At 37.4% G+C, this 19750-nt stretch overlaps 1 protein-coding gene and 1 long non-coding RNA gene across 2 annotated transcripts in view; one reads left to right on the forward strand and one right to left on the reverse strand.

Annotated features, from left to right (window-relative positions):
• LOC138697690 (uncharacterized) overlaps positions 1-16567 on the reverse strand; it is a 420021-nt gene extending 403454 nt beyond the window's left edge. Inside the window, exon 1 of the long non-coding RNA XR_011331598.1 lies at positions 16501-16567. This is a non-coding gene — a long non-coding RNA (uncharacterized lncRNA). The remainder of the gene's footprint in view (positions 1-16500) is intronic.
• The window catches only part of LOC138697684 (mucin-2-like), a 215654-nt gene that overhangs the window by 116504 nt on the left and 79400 nt on the right, over positions 1-19750 (forward strand). The gene's annotated exons all lie outside the window — the stretch shown is intronic.

Raw genomic sequence — 19750 nt, forward strand, 5'->3', positions numbered from 1 at the left:
ACAGTACATCAGTTATTCATAGATTTCAAAAAGGCGTATGACTCGGTTAAGAGAGAAGTTTTATATAATATTCTTATTGATTTGGTATTCCCAAGAAACTAGTTCGATTAATTAAAATGTGTCTTAGTGAAACCTACAGCAGAGTCCGTATAGGCCAGTTTCTATCTGATGCTTTTCCAATTCACTGCGGGCTAAAGCAGGGAGATGCACTATCACCTTTACTTTTTAACTTCGCTTTAGAATATGCAATTAGGAAAGTCAGGATAACAGGCAGGGTTTGGAATTGAACGGGTTACATCAGCTTCTTGTCTATGCGGATGACGTGAATATGTTAGGAGAAAATCCACAAACGATTAGGGAAAACACGGAAATTTTACTTGAAGCAAGTAAAGCGATCGGGTTGGAAGTAAATCCCGAAAAGACAAAGTATATGATTATGTCTCGTGACCAGAATATTGTACGAAATGGAAATATAAAAATTGGAAATTTATCCTTCGAAGAGGTGGAAAAATTCAAATATCTTGGAGCAACAGTAACAAAAATAAATGACACTCGGAAGGAAAGTAAACGCAGAATAAATATGGGAAATGCCTGTTATTATTCGGTTGAGAAGCATCTAGTCTTCTGTCAAAAAATCTGAAAGTTAGAATTTATAAAACAGTTATATTACCGGTTGTTCTGTATGGTTGTGAAACTTGGACTCTCACTTTGAGAGAGCAACATAGGTTAAGGGTGTTTGAGAATAAGGTGCTTAGAAAAATATTTGAGGCTGAAACGGATGATGTTACACGAGAATGGAGAAAGTTACACAACACAGAACTGCACGCATTGTATTCTTCACCTGACATAATTAGGAACATTAAATCCAGACGTTTGAGATGGGCAGGGCATGTAGCACGTATGGGCGAATCCAGAAATGCATAAAGAGTGTTAGTTGGGAGGCCGGAGGGAAAAAGACCTTTAGGGAGGCCGAGATGTAGATGGGAAGATAACATTAAAATGGATTTGAGGGAGGTGGGATATGATGATAGAGAATGGATTAATCTTGCTCAGGATAGGGACCAATGGCGGGCTTATGTAAGGGCGGCAATGAACTTCCGGGTTCCTTAAAAGTCAGTAAGTATTATTATTATTATTATTATTATTATTATGAGAAAAAATCAGGAACGTGATAAGGGACAAAATGAAACTGAAAGGTTTCCTTGTAGAATACATTAAAACAGCACAGTACGCAGTCAGTAGACTAGAATGTGGCACCAGTACATCGCTCCATCGCACTTCGATATGGCTCGTCCATAGCTCACAGATATCTTCAGACAGAGAGTAATTGGAAGGGGATATATATCCAGTCTTGGCCTGCGCGCTCCCCCGACCTCATCCCTCCTGACTTTGTCCTAGGCGGTATGTGAAGGCTTATGTGTACGAAATTCCGGTAGAAACAGCAAATGAGCTTACTGAGTGCATCTTTACAGCGTTCGATACTATAAGAAGGAAACGTGGAATCTTTCAGAGAGTAAGACAAAACAATGGTTCGTCGTTGCACACGTAACGAAGTTGACGGTCATCATTTTGAACATTTAGGGCCTATTGTAAATGTGAAAGTCAATAAAGCTTTTCAAACTACTCTGATATTTTATTTAGCCTACTAAATTCTTAGAAAGTTCGCCATCACAAGAACAGGGAAAGCAACATCTCATAGTGTTGTAGATACTCTAATTCTCATTGTCGGTCATGGGTTCCTAGGTAAAAAAAAAATCTTCACTATATCACCCTCCACATCCCCCAAAAAATTTGAAAAAGACATTCAGTTACACCCTGTATTTTAAAATAAATGACATAGTAACAGTGATGAAACAAGGAAAATTACTTGAGTTAATTAAATTATAAAAGTCCCAAAAATTAGCGCCACGGCTGACATTATGGCGGGACGCGGGACAATACAGTCCAAATCGGGACTGTACCGCGAAAATCGAGACGGTTGGCAACCCTGACTTCATATAGCCCACTCGATCAATAAAAAAGTAAATCCATGGCGCTACAGCCCTGAAGGGCCAAGTCCGACCAGCCGGCTGCTGGCTTCACGTTCACATGCCGAAGCAGAGGTGGACGATCATCCAACCAGAATGGAGGTATCGTGTGGTTAGCACGATGATCCCCCCAGTCGTTATAGCTGGTTTGCTGAACCGGATTTTCGCTAACTATCATAGCTCCCCAAGTGCATCACGATGCTGCGTGGGCACCGGTCCCATACACTGGCCGAAATTTCATGAGAGAATTTCTTCCCCAATGAGGACTCGAACCAGCGCGCATTCCGTAACGCGAGTCCTAGACACGGCGCGGGACCACTCGATCAATACAGAAGTAAAATGTTTGGAATGATTAACGTCTTCCAACAGACTTGCAACACCTGAGGTGAATGCTAATCTGTTATGTTTAACCTCTCGGTGGTGCTGCCAGTTTTAATTAACTCAGCTACAATAGTAATATGCGTTACAAGAGCGGTATGTTGACGTTTTCATGTACGAGGAAAAGTTTGAAAAAGCGAAACGTAGTTGAGCGTTTTTAATTTCCGAGAATTGAAAGAAAACATACCGCTCGTGTATCGTACATTATTTTGTGCGAAGATCGTTTATTACATACCTGAAAGAGGAATTTCTAATTAGTTGCAATGAAATCTCCATCAACCAGAAACCAACTGTTCAATGACGGCAAATTTGCAAAACAAATATATCTATCTTCAACATTGTTGCTTTAAAATGTTTTGTGCGAGATCGTGCGTATTTGCTTGTTTTCCGCACAGAACCAATACGCGGTAAGTGTGAAATACAACATTCAGTATTCCCAACGTAACACACATAACAATTTACCTCTTCTTACCGCTTAAGCGCGACATTCATTTTACTGCTTTAGGCTTTTAACATATCATTTTTAGAGACGTTTAACATAGTAATAATTATAAATTGGAAACTTACCACTGCAATTTCACCTAAATTGCAATGTTAATTATTGTTTTTAAATATTTGCAAAAATTAAGTAAAGTCTACTAGTCCACGAAACTTATTGCATTCCTGATACAAGTAACATTAAGGAAGCCATGAAAAAATCAACGAGATTCCAGATGCCGATGTTATTACTGCAATATGTTATATAAATAATATTGTTAAAATATTAAAATGAAAAATAAATCATTACATAACCTTACCGTTTGTTTTAAGTTCGCATTTATAGACTGGGGGGAAAAAAAAGACAGACGTATATCACGGCCTGCTGGAGTATAGTAAACACAGAAAACATTTTACAGCAACAATGTTGAAGAAAGATATTTTGGTGTTCCGAAGTTGGCGTCATTAAACAGAAACCAACATGGAGATTTCATTGCAACTAATTAGAAAATCGTCTTTCAGGTATGTAATAAACGATCTTCGCACAAAATAATGTACGATACACGAGCGGTATGTTTGTTTTCATGTTCTCGGAAATTAAAAAAGCTCAACTACGTTTCGCTTTTTCAATCTTTTCCTCGACCATGAAAACGTCAACATACCGCTCTTGTAACGTATATTACTATTATGTGTTTACTATACTCCAGCAGGCCGTGATATACGTCTGTCTTTTTTCCCCACCAGTCTATAAATGCGAACTTAAAACAAACGGCTTCCTTAATGTTACATGCATCACGAATGCAGTAACTTTAGTGGAGTTGTAGAGTTTACTTAATTTTTGCAAATATTTAAAAACAATAATTAACAGTGCAATTTAGGTGAAATTGCAGTGGTAAGTTTCCAATTTATAATTATTACAATATTGAACGTCTCTAAAAATAATATGTTAAAAGCCTAAAGCAGTAAAATCAATATGTCACTTAAGCGGTAAGAAGAGGGAAATTGTTATGTGTGTTAGGTTGGGAATACTGAATGTGGAATTTTAGACTTACCGCGGATTGGTTTTGTGCGGAAACCAAGCAAATACGCACGATCTCGCACAAACACATTTTCATACGAAAAGTTCGCCATGTGGTAGTTACCATTACTCGTACATCATGCGAGGAAAATAACAGTTACATTTCACACGCTTCGGACGAATTACGTAACAGCTGGACAAAGAGTAAGAGAACTATGCACTGCGTGCAGACGATGTTATTTATATTACGCTACGTTTTATGTTGACGTAAAGGCTATAAAGAGTGGAATAAGTCAATTGTGGTCAAGATCGTGGAGAAAGCTCTTTCTGTGGAGGTTGTAGACCTAAATTTCATCAAGGCATTGATTTAATATAAAGAAGACGTTGCATTTTCATGAGTCCTTGTACGATGAGGATTTTTACTTAAACAAGCAAGCGGCATACCGTACAAGTACCAGCATTACAGCTATCATTAAAACAGGTGGTAATAAAGACATACGTTGTGATTATCTCACTTTCATGTGTTTAAGATCAGCAAGAAGTTACACAAATCTTTAAACGCAGAAGAATACAAGCTATAATAAGCAGTAAGTTCTTATTGGGTTTTGAGGATTGCAATTAAATTAGAATTCGTGATTTAGAGAACATCCATTTTAATTAATTGTAAAGCAGGTAAAACTTTTAATACATTCCCACGATCGTAACTATATCATTAACATATTTAGGAATAATTTTAACAATACGTTATTAAACACTATTAAATAATGTTGCGCCGTGTAAAAGTTGTTTGATTGCAACATAACTTGAAATACACGTAAATTGTATAAAAACAATACAGCGAGGTTGATAATTCGTAAAACATTGGATTTAAAGTAGAAAGGCCTCGGAATGATAGAGGTGTTTGATTTTCTTCTTCATCATAAAGTAACTAGGAATATAGTATTTTTTTTAAACAACTACGACTCTATAGTCCGAATCAGCTTACTTAATACCATAAGAGTGAAACCTAACCATTTTTCCCCTATTACTACATATGCTAGTGGAGTATAGTGATTTTCTAGATATCAAGTTGAATTTCCTTTTACCAACTTTGTTTCGAATTTCATACAACTGACAGTTATTTTGTACCTGTTATGTTACTTACTTACAAATGGCTTTTAAGGAACCCGAAGGTTCATTGCCGCCCTCACATAAGCCCGCCATCGGTCCCTATCCTGTGCAAGATTAATCCAGTCTCTATCATCACACCCCACCTCCCTCAAATCCATTTTAATATTATCCTCCCATCTACGTCTCGGCCTCCCTAAAGGTATTTTCCCCTCCGATCTCCCAACTAACACTCTATATGCATTTCTGGATTCACCCATACGTGCTACATGCCCTGCCCATCTCTAACGTCTGGATTTTAAGTTCCTAATTATGTTAGGTGAAGAATACAATGTGTGAAGTTCTGTGTTGTGTAACTTTCTCCATTCTCCTGTAACTTCATCCCGCTTAGCCCCAAATATTTTCCTAAGCACCTTATTCTCAAACACCCTTAACCTATGGGTGTTATGTTGGTAGCAATAATTTTGGTTTTCAGTAGAAGAAATCTGATGAAATGCAAGTAACTAGGCTTGTGAAATTTGAACGTAATTAATAATTAATTAGTAAAATACCGGTATTAATATTAATATCAATACATAATTCAGTTGTATTGCGTTGTGATTCCAGTTCAACAATATATTCAGGTAATTGTAATTAAATAAGATATAACTTACAGACCTAGGCCTACTTGGTATGAAATACACAACTAGCTAATGGACAGAAATATGTCTATTTCCTAGTGTTCAGATTTTTATTAAAATGTCCAAAAGAGGAAATACCATGGTAGTGACTTAGGAGTATGTACCGGTATTTTAAATCGGGTATACATTTCAAAGTGGCATTCTGTTTCCGGAATTCGTACTAATCATTTCACGTGATCAAACGGAATAGACTTTTAGGGCCATATTCATAGACATTCTTAGCGCGGGCTTCCGGTAGTTGATCAGCGAACTAACGTTTTTTGTATCCATAAACCAGTGTTAGCGATATGATATGATATGATATGATATGATATGATATGATATGATATGATATGATATATGATATGATATGACATGACATGACATGACATGACATGATATATGATATATGGTATATGGTATATGATATATGATATATGATATATATGATATATGATATGATATGATATATGATATGATATGATATGATATATGATATGATATATGATATGATATGATATGATACGATACATGATATATGATGCGATGCGATATGATATGATATGATATGATATGATATGATATGATATGATATGATATGATATGATATGATATGATATGATATGATATATGATAGGATACGATATGATACGATACGATATGATATGATATATGATATGATATGATATGATATGATATGATATGATATGATATGATATGATATGATATGATATGATATGATATATCAATCCTGTACAAGTAATCACTCAATAGCCGGGGCTAGTTTAGCACGCTCGTAGCGCGGGCTAGCGAAATGTCTATGCATAGCACCCTTAGTGCTTAAAATTTCTCATTAGCTTTTCAGGACTATCAAACCTCGAACCAAAAGCTAGGATGACATAGCTAGAAAGTATTCGAATTTAGAAACAAACAAAATGTTTAATTGAGGCGTCAGGTTCCTTCTTATGCAGTTTTTATGGTTTTCCATAAACCACAAATAAACGTGTCTGTAGGTTAGTTGTTCATAATCTACGTAACTTATGTGTTAAAAAATCAATAAAAAATCAGTCTTCAAAGTTTCGTTCTTCAAACTTGAAGAGTGATAACATAATAAGGTATTTGATATTTTGGATAAGATGTTGATTGGAACCGTACACTGAACAATGCGGGTTTTGGAACTGCATTCCAGGGATATGAGCGTATTTGGGACCAAAACAAGTAATTGATCTTCTCTCTTCAAAAGAAGCTACTCTTATGTCTATTGTCGTCCTGTGTGGCGCAGATGGTAGAGTGCTGGTCTTCTGTGCCCGAGGTGTGCTTAAATGCGACAGGCTCATGTCAGTAGATTTACTGGCATCTAAAAGAACTCCAGTGTGATAAAATTCCAGCACACCGGCGACGCTGATATAACCTCGGCGGTTACGAGCATCGTTAAATAAAACATAATTTAATTTTTATGTCTATTTCTTTCCGAGTTTTATAAAATATTAGTTACATTACGAAAAAAGCAATGAAATTCATTATTTCGAGATCATGAACCAAATAATTTGTTATCATAAGTCATTAGCCTATGATGAACAGAGAAAAAATGAAATGAAAAGAAATGTCTCTTGAGCTGAATATAAAGTGCGAAATGTAAAATAGAAGTATAAAATAGGAAATTGATGGTGCTGGTCTTTAAAATGTGAATTATTAAACTACAATGAAGTACCAAGAAAACAATGTAGTATCAGGTAGACATAACCTTGTATACAGTAACTAGCAACTTGAGCTCTATTTTGTAATTGTTGCAGGACTAACTAGATATAAAAATAAAATACTTTCCATACTGTTCTATTTCAATATCGAATTATGTTCATAAACTAAAAAAAAAAAACGACCAAATTCTATTCTTACACAAGATACGAATGGATAAAGAGCATTGTGGAACTTTCACCATCTTAATTCAATATGATTACATGAGGATGAGGCGGTTAATACAGGGACATCATTTTATTTTTACTAACATTTTTAATATTAACCTGGCTATACCTTTAGAGAACCGGAAACACCGTTCGCTACCTCCTTCCACGACTGGAGTTCGATGATACCGGCGTAAATCACAAACAAATCACTTTACTAGGTATAGGAGGGAAGAAAAGTAGTTCATCCATTTACGTAAACTAGGAAATATCGCGATTTTGAGTTCGATAATTTTCATTAGGTTTTTGTTTAATCAAAATGCAGTACTGTATTAAGAATAAGTGTTTTTACTCACGAACTGAGCTATTCATGCGAACGTATTCATTATGCAGTGTATATTGTACTGTCTACAGCACATTAGCGTACAATATAGAGAATGAAGTTCAATTGAAAAATAATCATAATATGGATATTTAAACACATTTTTGAAAATAGTGGCCGTTCATTTCGATACAGGCTTCACTTCTTTCGTGCATAATATCGCACTATAGACTATTGCATCTAATTCCAATTGCCAGGTTCGTCCTTCATACTAGTAACTCATGTTGAAATAATTCTGTACCTATTCTATAAAAGAGTACCTTATGTACTGTAAATTCCATCTTCACTTCTGCCCGACCCGCACAGATAAAATTACTCAGACATGCTATCTACTGTCCGTCCAAGTGGTTATGCCGCAGGATCGTAGAAAGGGGGAACTCACGTGACAGTTAATTACTTAACGAGGCCCTTTTATTTAAGTTATTTTAAACAGTTGTATAATATTACGTAAACGTCCAATTCCTAACAGAAATTAATGTTTTCAGAAAAGAGCTAAGACAGCCCTGCTTTTACAGTGGGGCGTGCAGAAGCAGGTGGGGGAAATCGGGATGCGACGTAGGCAAACGGACTGTAGAGCCCGGACGAGAAGTTATGGCACCGGCGCGAAGGACGCATTTTAGTTCGTTTGCTTGGACTCGCCCTCACACTCAACTGGAGGGGTGTTGGGTTAGTTGGTTACTAGCATTCCGAGTGATCAGATCGTTCTGCTACTACCGCTATTGCTAATACTGAAAACATTGTCCTTCTGACCGCCCTCATTATGGCATTGTCTAAGGTGTGAAATCATAGAGTAGTTCATAGTCTAGGACATGAAATAGCACACAATGTATGGAAATTCATGTCAGAAGAGGCTGTAAATGGAATACCAATTCCATTGAAAAGCGTGTGTGCAAGAGTACTGGCTGCCACCGGTATTTCAAAGCGAACCTTGGCAAGAATCAGGAAAGAAGGGAAAAATATTGAGGCAGGAACAGCAGATCTTTCTCCAGTCCGGAAAAATCACAGCCGAAGAAGAAAATTATTGCAGCTGTAGACAGTTTTGATGAGGAAGTCATAAGAAGACTCATCTATAATTTCTACGCTACGCATAAGCAGAGGCCGACTCTGCAATCGCTTCTTCCAAAAATGGATATCAGTGTATGATTATGTGAAGAAAGTAGAGAATAATTACATTGAAAGTGAGCACGTGATGGACAGTATTTTTTAGAACATTTCCATGAACGTAGGGACATCTGATTCCAGCACAGATCAGCCGTCTGATTCGGACGGAGAATAAGAATGTAAAGATGGAATAGCGGGCGTAATTCCATTAGGTACCTTCGGCTATTGAGTAGGAAAGTGGTGATACTAAGGTAAGACGAATGTTTTTGGAAAGAGATGAAACGGATATGCCTGCCGCTCTGAGCTTGAGAACCGTAACCCAAACAACCCCCACTCCTCTACCCTGCTGGCCGGCAATTTAAAACTTCGCGCATGTTGGTGCCATAACATCTCGTCTCAGCTCTACCTGTGCGAAAATATGATTCAATATTGAAAGCTCTTTCGTCACTGGAAAACGCGAACATATTTCTGGAACGTACTATACTCAATAACTCAGTGCTGTTTACTATATGCGGCCTTGATTCTGTCTGGAGAACAGTTGAAACTTCATTAGTAGGAGGGGTGGAAGTGAAGTACATTCAAAAACTCAGGTACAATAAAAATTGAAGTAAAAATAAAATGATGTCCCTGTATAAACAACATGTAGGCCTATAAGGTGAGTATTGGAACCGACACTCTAGTGCAGCGTTTCTCAAACTTTTCTCAAGTGGGGATCACTTTTTTTTAAGTCAGAACAGTTCCACGGACCACCTTACTCTTGTTCCCTTCGAAAGCAAATTTATCATTAATGTAGTATATTTTAATACCAGTATACTTACATTTTAATGTAAAAATAATTAATTAAAATTAATTTAATTCAATTAATTTTATATTAGTATTAACTAATTAAGTTAATGTTAACAGAAGAAAAAATTTTATATCGTCATCTGTAAAAACAGTAATAAAAAAAATTAATGCAGAAATATGCCCGATTTTCAACAAGTAAAGATGCAATTTTGCATGTTCTATTATGTACAGTTCTACAGTACGTGACCACTTCAATGTGCAGACTGGGTGTCGCCAAATTATTAAGAAAGTCATAAATACATGAAAAGGTTCGGTATTTTGCTCCTGTTATGAATTCGGGTAGTCTCTAGCTGGGTTACAGGCACGACGCCAGATGTGCGCGGAAAAGATAGCGAGAAACACCACGTTCATAGTGCTTTAAATCCCTCTTTTGTTGCTGAGAGTAGAATGGAAAGACAGTAGAGGGGTAGAATAAATAAATTTCACAAAATGTCAGTACTGGGAGAAAAAGTGAAAGGTGATTGCCATATGCCATTTACAAACTCTGAGATTTTCAACTATAGTGTGTTACGCAATTCGTTTGAATTTTATTTTTTCTTCTGTGTTTTTGAAGGACCACAAGGGCAGACCTCGAGGACCACAGGTGGTCCGGGGACCATAGTTTGAGAAACGCTGCTATAGTGGACTAGAAGTCTTCTGGAACAGTTTTAGATTTTTAACGTGTAAAATAAAGGAGTTTAAGGGAGATAACACGTAGTTTGGAATGTCATATCGCTTGTCCAGTATTGTAACTACATAATTGCAGTCGACCTGGTTGGCGAGTTGGTATAGCGCTGGCCTTCTACGCCCAAGGTTGCGGGTTCGATCCCGGGCCAGGTCGATGGCATTTAAGTGCGCTTAAATGCGACAGGCTCATGTCAGTAGATTTACTGGCATGTAAAAGAACTCCTTCGGGACAAAATTCCGGCACATCCGGCGACCCTGATATAACCTCTGCAGTTGCGAGCGTCGTTAAATAAAACATAACATTAACATAATTGCAAATTTAATGTTTTGAAATAATTAAGAAATAATTTTTGTGTATCCAGCTTATTGTCTCCATCTGTAGTAATGCTGTGTAGCAGATTTTAAAAATAAATTATCTAGCTTAAGAAACCATAATGGATCTCCAAGCTTACCACTTAGCCTAAATAATCCACTGACGTAGGTAACTCAAATCCGTAAAAAATAAAGACTTACCATGTTATAGTATTAGCCCCGTTATGTCAATAGAATGATAGAGAAAAGAAAATAAATTCAGAAACTACTGCTAACATAATTTCGTCCAAAAGTGGATAAGACGGATTTTGTAAACTGGGGTCTCAATAGTACATACACAACATAGAACAAACATACATACTCAACAATGAACACAACAAATATGTAGACAACATAATATACTGGCACAGATACGTAGACGATATACTCATACTATACAAAGCAAACAAACGACAAATACACAAACTACACCAATACATAAACAAAATACACCCAAAACTCCAATACACACTGGAACTTGAAAACAATAACTCCATAAATTTTCTAGACATCACCATAACAAAAGTTGACAACAAACACACCTTCAAAACATACAGAAAACCAACCACCACCACACACATACACAACACATCTAATCACCCACACAAAAAACAAACAATGCTGCATTCAGGACAATGGTACACAGATTACTCAACATACCCATAAGCCAACAACACTACAATGAAGAAGTGAACACAATCAAATACATAGCACAGGAAAATGCTTACAATCCAAACATAGTAGACAACATCATAAGGAAGACAAAACAAAAACTTAACAAACACAAAAACACACAAAACACAACACAAACACAAGAACACAAAAAATACATCACACTAACATACGAAAACAAAAACACACACAAGATCGCATCCTCATTCAGAAAACAGAAATACAACATAGCATACAGAACAGAAAACACACTACAAAGACATCTCAACACACAAAAAACACAAACAAATAAATACGACCACACAGGCGTATACAAACTCACATGCAATAGTTGCGACAGTTTCTACATTGGACAGACAGGCAGATCATTCCAAACTCGATACAAAGAACACATTAAAGCAATAACCAGAGGACACAATACATCTAAATACGCCAAACACATAACTAATGCTAACCATACATACAATAACATAAATACAGACATGGAAATCCTACACATACAAACCAAAAACCAAAAACTCAACACACTACAACAATATGAAATATACAGTCACACTAAAACACACCCTAATAAAATTCTCAACATATAGATCAATTTCAGAACACACACACTATTTGACACAACTCTTCGTCACACGAACGCACCCACACAATAGGCAGCGAAGTTGAGATAGCGCCGAGATCTAGTAGGCTCTGAAGATGGTGTCAAGTAACACCGAAAGAGCTGTAAGCCACACATGCTTACATGAGTAACACGAGTAAGATCGCCATTTAATAAATTATTTAGTACATTCTATTTTCGATCCGAGTTCAAGAGTCTAGAAGCAGTTCCATACGTATTTATTATCATCGTGCAAGAACTCAGCAGTTAAATATTTTCTCCAGAACCGGTTACATCTGAACATAATGAATACTGTAGTCTCAGACAGTCATTTAACGGAAGGCCGCTAAGAATCCACAACTACTGAGCACGATGCAGAGGAGATAAAAATAAATTCCCTTGCCGGGCTTCTAGCTCAAGACCTTCAAACACGTATCTAACCTTTCAAACCAGTGAAGTAACAAAGATCAGTCCGTTGTAAGAAATGAGCTCTTAAGAATTCTAAATATTGTTCCAAGAATGCGGAGTCGAAACGCTGCACGCAGTAAAAGGAATTAAACAGAATTAAACGCAAATGGAGGGACGAGATCCAGAAGAAGTGCCTGCAGATTATGCAATACGCGCCACTTTACATTCCAGTCTTTCAAACAGATTCGTCTCTTGTTAAAAGTCGGTTATGAAATCCTTACAGCTGTGGAGATAACGCAGGTGGAAAATTATAAAGATCACTATGCCAAGCAGTGTTGACATTTCACGTTTGTAACAACACAATGTTATCGTTGTAGGAGATGACATCACTTTATTTAAGTGGCATACATCTCAGAACAACGCTTTATTGTGTCCCTAAGCAGGGATCATCACTTCAACGTTGAATAAGGGTTAAGTATCGAAATTGTCAAATAATATTATTCTGTGTTACTATACTATACTACTATACTTACTGGCTTTTAAGGAACCCGGAGGTTCATTGCCGCCCTCACCTAAGCCCGCCATTGGTCCATATCCTGAGCAAGATTAATCTATTCTCTATCATCATATCCCACCTTCCTCAAATCCATTTTAATATTATCTTCCCATCTACGTCTCGGCCTCCCCAAAGGTCTCTTTCCCTCCGGCCTCCCAACTAACACTCTATACACATTTTTGGATTCGCCCATACGTGCTACATGGCCTGCCCATCTCAAACGTCTGGATTTAATTTTCCTAATTATGTCAGGTGAAGAATACAATGCATGCAGTTCTGTGTTGTGTAACTTTCTCCATTCTCCTGTAACTTCATCCCTCTTAGCCCCAAATATTTTCCTAAGCACCTTATTCTCACATACCCTTAACCTATGTTCCTCTCTCAAAGTGAGAGTCCAAGTTTCACAACCATGCAGATAAATTCTAACTTTCAGATTTTTCGACAGCAGACTGGGTGATAAAAGTTTCTCAGCCGAATAATAACAGGCATTTCCCATATTTATTCTGTATTTAATTTCCTCCCGAGTATCATTTATATTTGTTACTGTTGCTCCCAGGTATTTGAACTTCTCCACCTCTTCAAAAGATAAATTTCCAATTTTTATATTTCCATTTCGTACAATATTCTCGTCACGAAACATCTTATACTTTGTCTTTTCGCGATTTACTTCCAAACCTATCTCTTTACTTGCTTCCAGTAAAATTCCCGTGTTTTCCCTAATCGTTTGTGGATTTTCTCCTAACATATTCACGTCATCCGCATAGACAAGCAGGTGATGTAACCTGTTCAATTCCAAACCCTCTCTGTTATCCTGGGCGTTCCTAATGGCATACTCTAGAGCAAAGTTAAAAAGTAAAGGTGATAGTGCATCTCCTTGCTTTAGCCCGCAGTGAATTGGAAATGCATCTGGCAGAAACTAACCTATACGAACTTTGCTATACGTTTCACTGAGACACATTTTAATTAATCGAACTAGTTTCTTGGGAATACCAAATTCAATAAGAATATCATACAAAACTTCTCTCTTAACCGAGTCATATGCCTTTTTGAAATCTATGAATAACTGATGCACTGTACCCTTATACTCCCATTTTTTCTCCATTATCTGTCGAATACAAAATATCTGGTCAATAGTTGATCCCCAATAATTTCATCTACATATGGAGTTAATCTTCTCAAAAGAATATTGGACAAAATTTTGTACGACGTCAACAAAAGAGATATTCCTCGAAAGTTACTACAGTTAGTCTTGTCCCCCTTCATAAAGATAGGTACGATTATGGACTCCTTCCATTGTTCTGGTACAATTTCCTTTTCCAAAATAGCAAGTACAAGCTTATAAATTTCGTTAGATAATGCACTTCCACCCTCTTGTATTAACTCTGCTGGAATTTGATCGATACCTGGAGACTTATAATTTTTCAGATTTTCTATCGCATATTACCTACCAAATGTTATGAAATATTATTCTATGTTACTAAATTATATTTCATAACATTTGTTCTTCGTGACACTGTATCTTATGTATGCTTTATACATTCTATTGAAAATGCTGACAGTGATTTTATATCTCATACAGTATAGGTACGGCCAATGTGTGTGAAATCTGTGTGTCAAGTGGATTAATTACACAAGTTTTGGTCCACATGAGATGTGGCGCATACGTACACTCTTCAACACAGGGAATTATTTTGAAGTCCTTTTCTATTGTAATCGTTTCGCTACGATAGGAATTAGAAACTTCACTCACGCGGTATACCAGTATACAGAGTGGAAGTGAAATAATCCTGTATACAGTGGAATCTCTTATGTTCGACATCCTATAGTTCGACTGCTGACTTAGGAGAATTAGACACGCCCCTATACGGGCATTAAGAAATGGGTTTGCCATTTGAATGGGAATTGGTTCTGTGTCTTGTAGTGATACTTTTGTTAAAGAAAAACATAATATTTTATTGATTAGGACATCCATATTTAATCACTGATTTTAAATTAATGAACTCTTCTTTCTCTAGTTGAGAATTTTGCCGTTTGTGAGACGGAACTGTCGAAACCCACTATGGTACTAGAAGCGCATACACAAGTCTCGGGGCGGGCAGGAAATGCAAGTACAGTACTGTATTCGTTGATTGCTAACCAATAAGGATTTGTATTCATTTCACCTGCCACACCCACTACCCTTATTGAACTGAACTTTCAATTCTGTTCAGTCGAACTTAGGAGAGTCCACTGTACTTAAAGGAATAGAAAACCTATATTACGTCCGGTGATTAAACTCACGGTAAATTAGAAAATTAATTTGGAAGTTTCAGCAGTCTGGCAACATCGCCGCTAACACAGTCTTCTTTCTTCTCGTAATACAGATGTAAGAGGTCAACGAACTCAGGTCTGTCTTCCTACGCGATCCTACCTCTCTGGCTACAACGTTACTGGTTGCATCGTTCATTGGCTTGAAATTAGTGGTTTTAAAATTAAATTTACACGAAAACCGTCCAAGCTATTGAAATACGCCAGAGGGATAAATTATCCTTCATTATATTTTCTATCGATATGGACAAAAATCACGATCCTGCTCACAATAGTTACCGAATACAAGGGCGATAAACACTTGAAGGGGGACATTTTTTCTGAGAAAACTATGAACTTTCCACCTACATGGTATTACAATTTTTTTGTTAAATACAACATGAGCTATTCGTTCTGAAAATCTGCAGGGTTATTCACTTTCACATTACATAATAATAATAATAATAATAATAATAATAATAATAATAATAATAATAATACGGTAGCGTACAAAGTGAATCCTGTTGAAATCAAACCAGTAGGTCTATACGATTATAGTGAACCTAATTACCAATGAAATTACCTGATATTCAATAAATCACAATACAATTAATATTGTTCTCTCGTGCTTACTACAGAGAATTTACCTTCTGGACCAAATGTTGTTGGATATTATGACCTAGGCATTCTTCTTCTGAACCAAATAGATGATATAATCTCGACGAAAAATCTTTAAGGACCAAAATAACAAGTGGACGAAGTGAATCCTGGACCAAAAATGTTTAACCAAGTGTCATCAAATCCAATATGTAACAATCTTCCGATTGATTACACATGTATGTTTCTTGTTCTAGAAATGTGTACATTTACAAGAAATTCTATAAATTATAAGTTGAAACAAAGAATAGACGTTTATTTCACATGAAAACCAATGTATTTTAATTTATTTGTTACGTTCCTACTAACCGTACAATCGGGAGTTTGCTGCATCTATAAATAGGCCTATTAAAGGTTCCCATGGTCCTAGCGATGTTAATTCTACGTCCATATTTAAACTTTCTTACCTTATATTAGACGGACTTGTAATGAGACTTCTACGGCGTGAGATTCACACGTCGCCGGGCCGCCACCTAAGACAAAATGGATCATATTAATAAAATACACGCTTCTATGTACTAGGCTGAATTGGTATATAGCACCGTGGACTTTATATGGGATTTTACTGCATTAAACTCAACAAATGAACAAGTATCGTTTACGTCAGCGGTCATCAGCAACCTCGGGCTAGCGTCTCTACTAGTTTGCATCCGTGGCTGCTGGCGGGCATACTTTCTCCCTCTCCCTTCTGCACGATGGTGCATATTCTGATACAGTGCTTACCCGTTACCCATTTCAGCAAATACTTACAATCATTGGTTTACGTGATACTCTGTTAGTACAGTAACAACAATTTCTTGAAAATACTGGATGCCAAACAACTTAGAAATTTTCCTGTTACTTTCTCATTGTCTTTATATAGGAGAGCTATAAGCTACGAGTTGAAGAGTGTGATCCCAAAATCTATTAAGTCCATTTTTATGAAAGAACTGGACTAGATTTTTTTATCCACTGAGCTAGTATGCCTCTGGAATTCGTTACCTAATGACGTCAGGGACAGCCGGACTTCATCACAATTCAAAATTAAATTGGAAAATTTTGTCTTAGTTAATGTTTTTACGTATTGCTAGAAGTATTGATTTGTGTTTTTTTTTCTTTTTTAATCTAGATTGAAACTGCAAGTTTATTGTTTATGTTAGTTAATTAGTTAGGATACAATTAATTAATCATTTAAAGTTTGTGTGACTGCAACCTGTGTATATTTTTGTGTGGCTTTACTTTGTTTATAGTGTTTTTTCTCTCTCTCTCTCTTTATTTCTTGTGTAGCTTTACTTTGTATATAGTGTATTTTTTTCTGTTTATTTCTATTATTGTATTTGTATTCCTGGTGTTGTGGAAGAGAAGGCCTGATGACCGTAACTACACCAAAATAAATAAATAAATAAATAAATAAATAAATAAATAAATAAATAAATAGTCTAGTATCCTGGTCTTTCATCGAGACAGCCCGGATTCAATCCCCAGTCGGTCATGATAGACTTTGTGAATAAATCGGACGTTGCGGAGGGGTTCTTTTCCAGTGTACTGCCGACCCCCTCTACCATTTGACCAACACTCATCTTCCTCTCATTCTATCTATCATCTGCAATAGTTAAAAATAGGCTGGGTGGTAATAAGGCTTTCCGACGCTGATATAGAAAGAGTTTGGGGCTTCGGGCCCTGCGTGTTATCAGACTACTCATCTGAGGGCCGGACCTGGTTTTGTCAGTGCTTAGACAGGATGGCCCATCTGTCAGCATCGGATTAACGAATGCCACCCAGGTCACTTGTCGGACTTGGAACAACCATTGCATATACAGTATAAGGCGCAAAAGCCAAGCCAAGCCCTAGATTTGAAGCGCATATTCTTCGAAATGAAGAGCCTGACTTAAGGAAACAAACGGTACCTACGTAATTATACAGACGCCTCACCAGTCAATAAATTGAAACTAAATGCATCTTAGCGAAATGCTGGCCACGGTTACACGCCAAAGATTGAAAAGCAAAGATTTGCGTGCCAAGGTTATGTGAATAACGATTGGATTATAAAATATAACAGATTCATCTCACGTTCCTGGCATTCATTCTAAAGAAAACACAAGCAGAAAGAATTATAAGCAGATAATACCTACTCTTGTTAGTGGAAGACATTTTCAAATTGAATCCAACTAGGCATTTTTATTGTGACCCCATGACCCAGTAATACGCAGATATTCAGCTTCTGCTGCTAGCCAGCATGAAGGGTAATCCATTCCAACGTGAATCATAACTTCAAAAATGGTGTTGGAACAATCGCTGACTAGAGTAGCTGTGCAACCTGTACTCCATGTTGGTGTAGGCAATAACTCAAGTCACTGCAGACTAGCAATTATTGTCTATATTTGGAATGTAAACCAACTAATAATTACAGCGATTGAGATCGGACCTTACAACTGGGATTATAGAACCCGCAAGATAAAATGGCGCTCCAGGATTCAAAGGTCACTTCGATATGGCATAGTTGCGCCCCTCGATCAATCGAGGAGCTTAAATATGGTATAGTTGCGTCCAGACGATTTGAGGTAGCGGAAGGGACAGGAGCATAATTTAGTCCCTATAAATTCAGGTAGCAGAAGGGATAGCGTATAATTTTATACTCAACAGAATAATATTGGAAAACGGAAACGTGTTGAAGAAAAACTTGAGGCTGTTGGGAGAATAAAAATGGTGAAATTCTCCGATACAAACTGCTTTACGTTTTGTGGAGGAAAGTGAGGAGGCATCACCAGCAGATGTTTCTGCCAGCGACAGCGTTTCTGGCGTGTGTCCTTAAGTAAAAAGCCAGTCAGTGAGCACTTGTTGCCAGTGCAGCTGAGAACGGTACCATTCAAATATGTGTCAAGTCAGCACTACCAATCACAGTTGTTGTCAGTGTTATTCACCACTGACTGCGGTAAAGGCATGATACTCGCACTTTGCGTTTCTGGTGTGTGTCCTTGAGTAGCCTACTTTGCCCAGTCCGGGGCATCTGTTGCCACTTCGGCTGAGAGAGGTGCCATTTGCTAAAGAGCAGTCTGCCAATCATCGTTGTTAGCTTTCTCGCTCACACACTGCGGCAAAGGTAAGATACTCGCTCTCAACGTTCCCATTACTAATTTCACACGCCAGAAACGGTGGCTTTGGTCAGCCAGCGCCAGCGTTTCAGGCGTGTGTCCTTAAGCAAAAAGTCAGTCAGTGAGCACTTATTGCAAGTGCAGCTGAGAACAGTACCACTCAAATTCACGTCACGTCAGCAATTTACCAATCACAGTTGTCAGTCTTATTGTCCACTGACTATGGTAAAGGCAAGATACTCGCACATTGTGTTTGTGGGGTGTGTCCTTGAGTACTTTGCCCAGTCAGGGGAATCTGTTGCCACTTAGGCTGAGAGAGGTGCCACCTGCTAAAGATCAGTCTGCCAATCATCGTTGTCAGCTTTCTTGCCCATACACTGCGGCAAAGCTAAGATAATCGCTCTCAATGTTCCCATTATTAATTTCGCACGCCATAAACGGTGGCTTTGGTCAGATGGCGCGTGTCCTTAAGTAAAAAGCCAGTCTGTGAGCAGCCAGTGCAGCTGAGAACGGTACGACCCAACACGTCACGTCAGCAATCTGCCAATCACAGTTGTTGTCAGTCTTATTTTCCACTGACTGCAGT

This window comes from Periplaneta americana, chromosome 4, assembly GCF_040183065.1.
Source record: "Periplaneta americana isolate PAMFEO1 chromosome 4, P.americana_PAMFEO1_priV1, whole genome shotgun sequence".
Lineage (NCBI taxonomy): Eukaryota > Metazoa > Arthropoda > Insecta > Blattodea > Blattidae > Periplaneta > Periplaneta americana.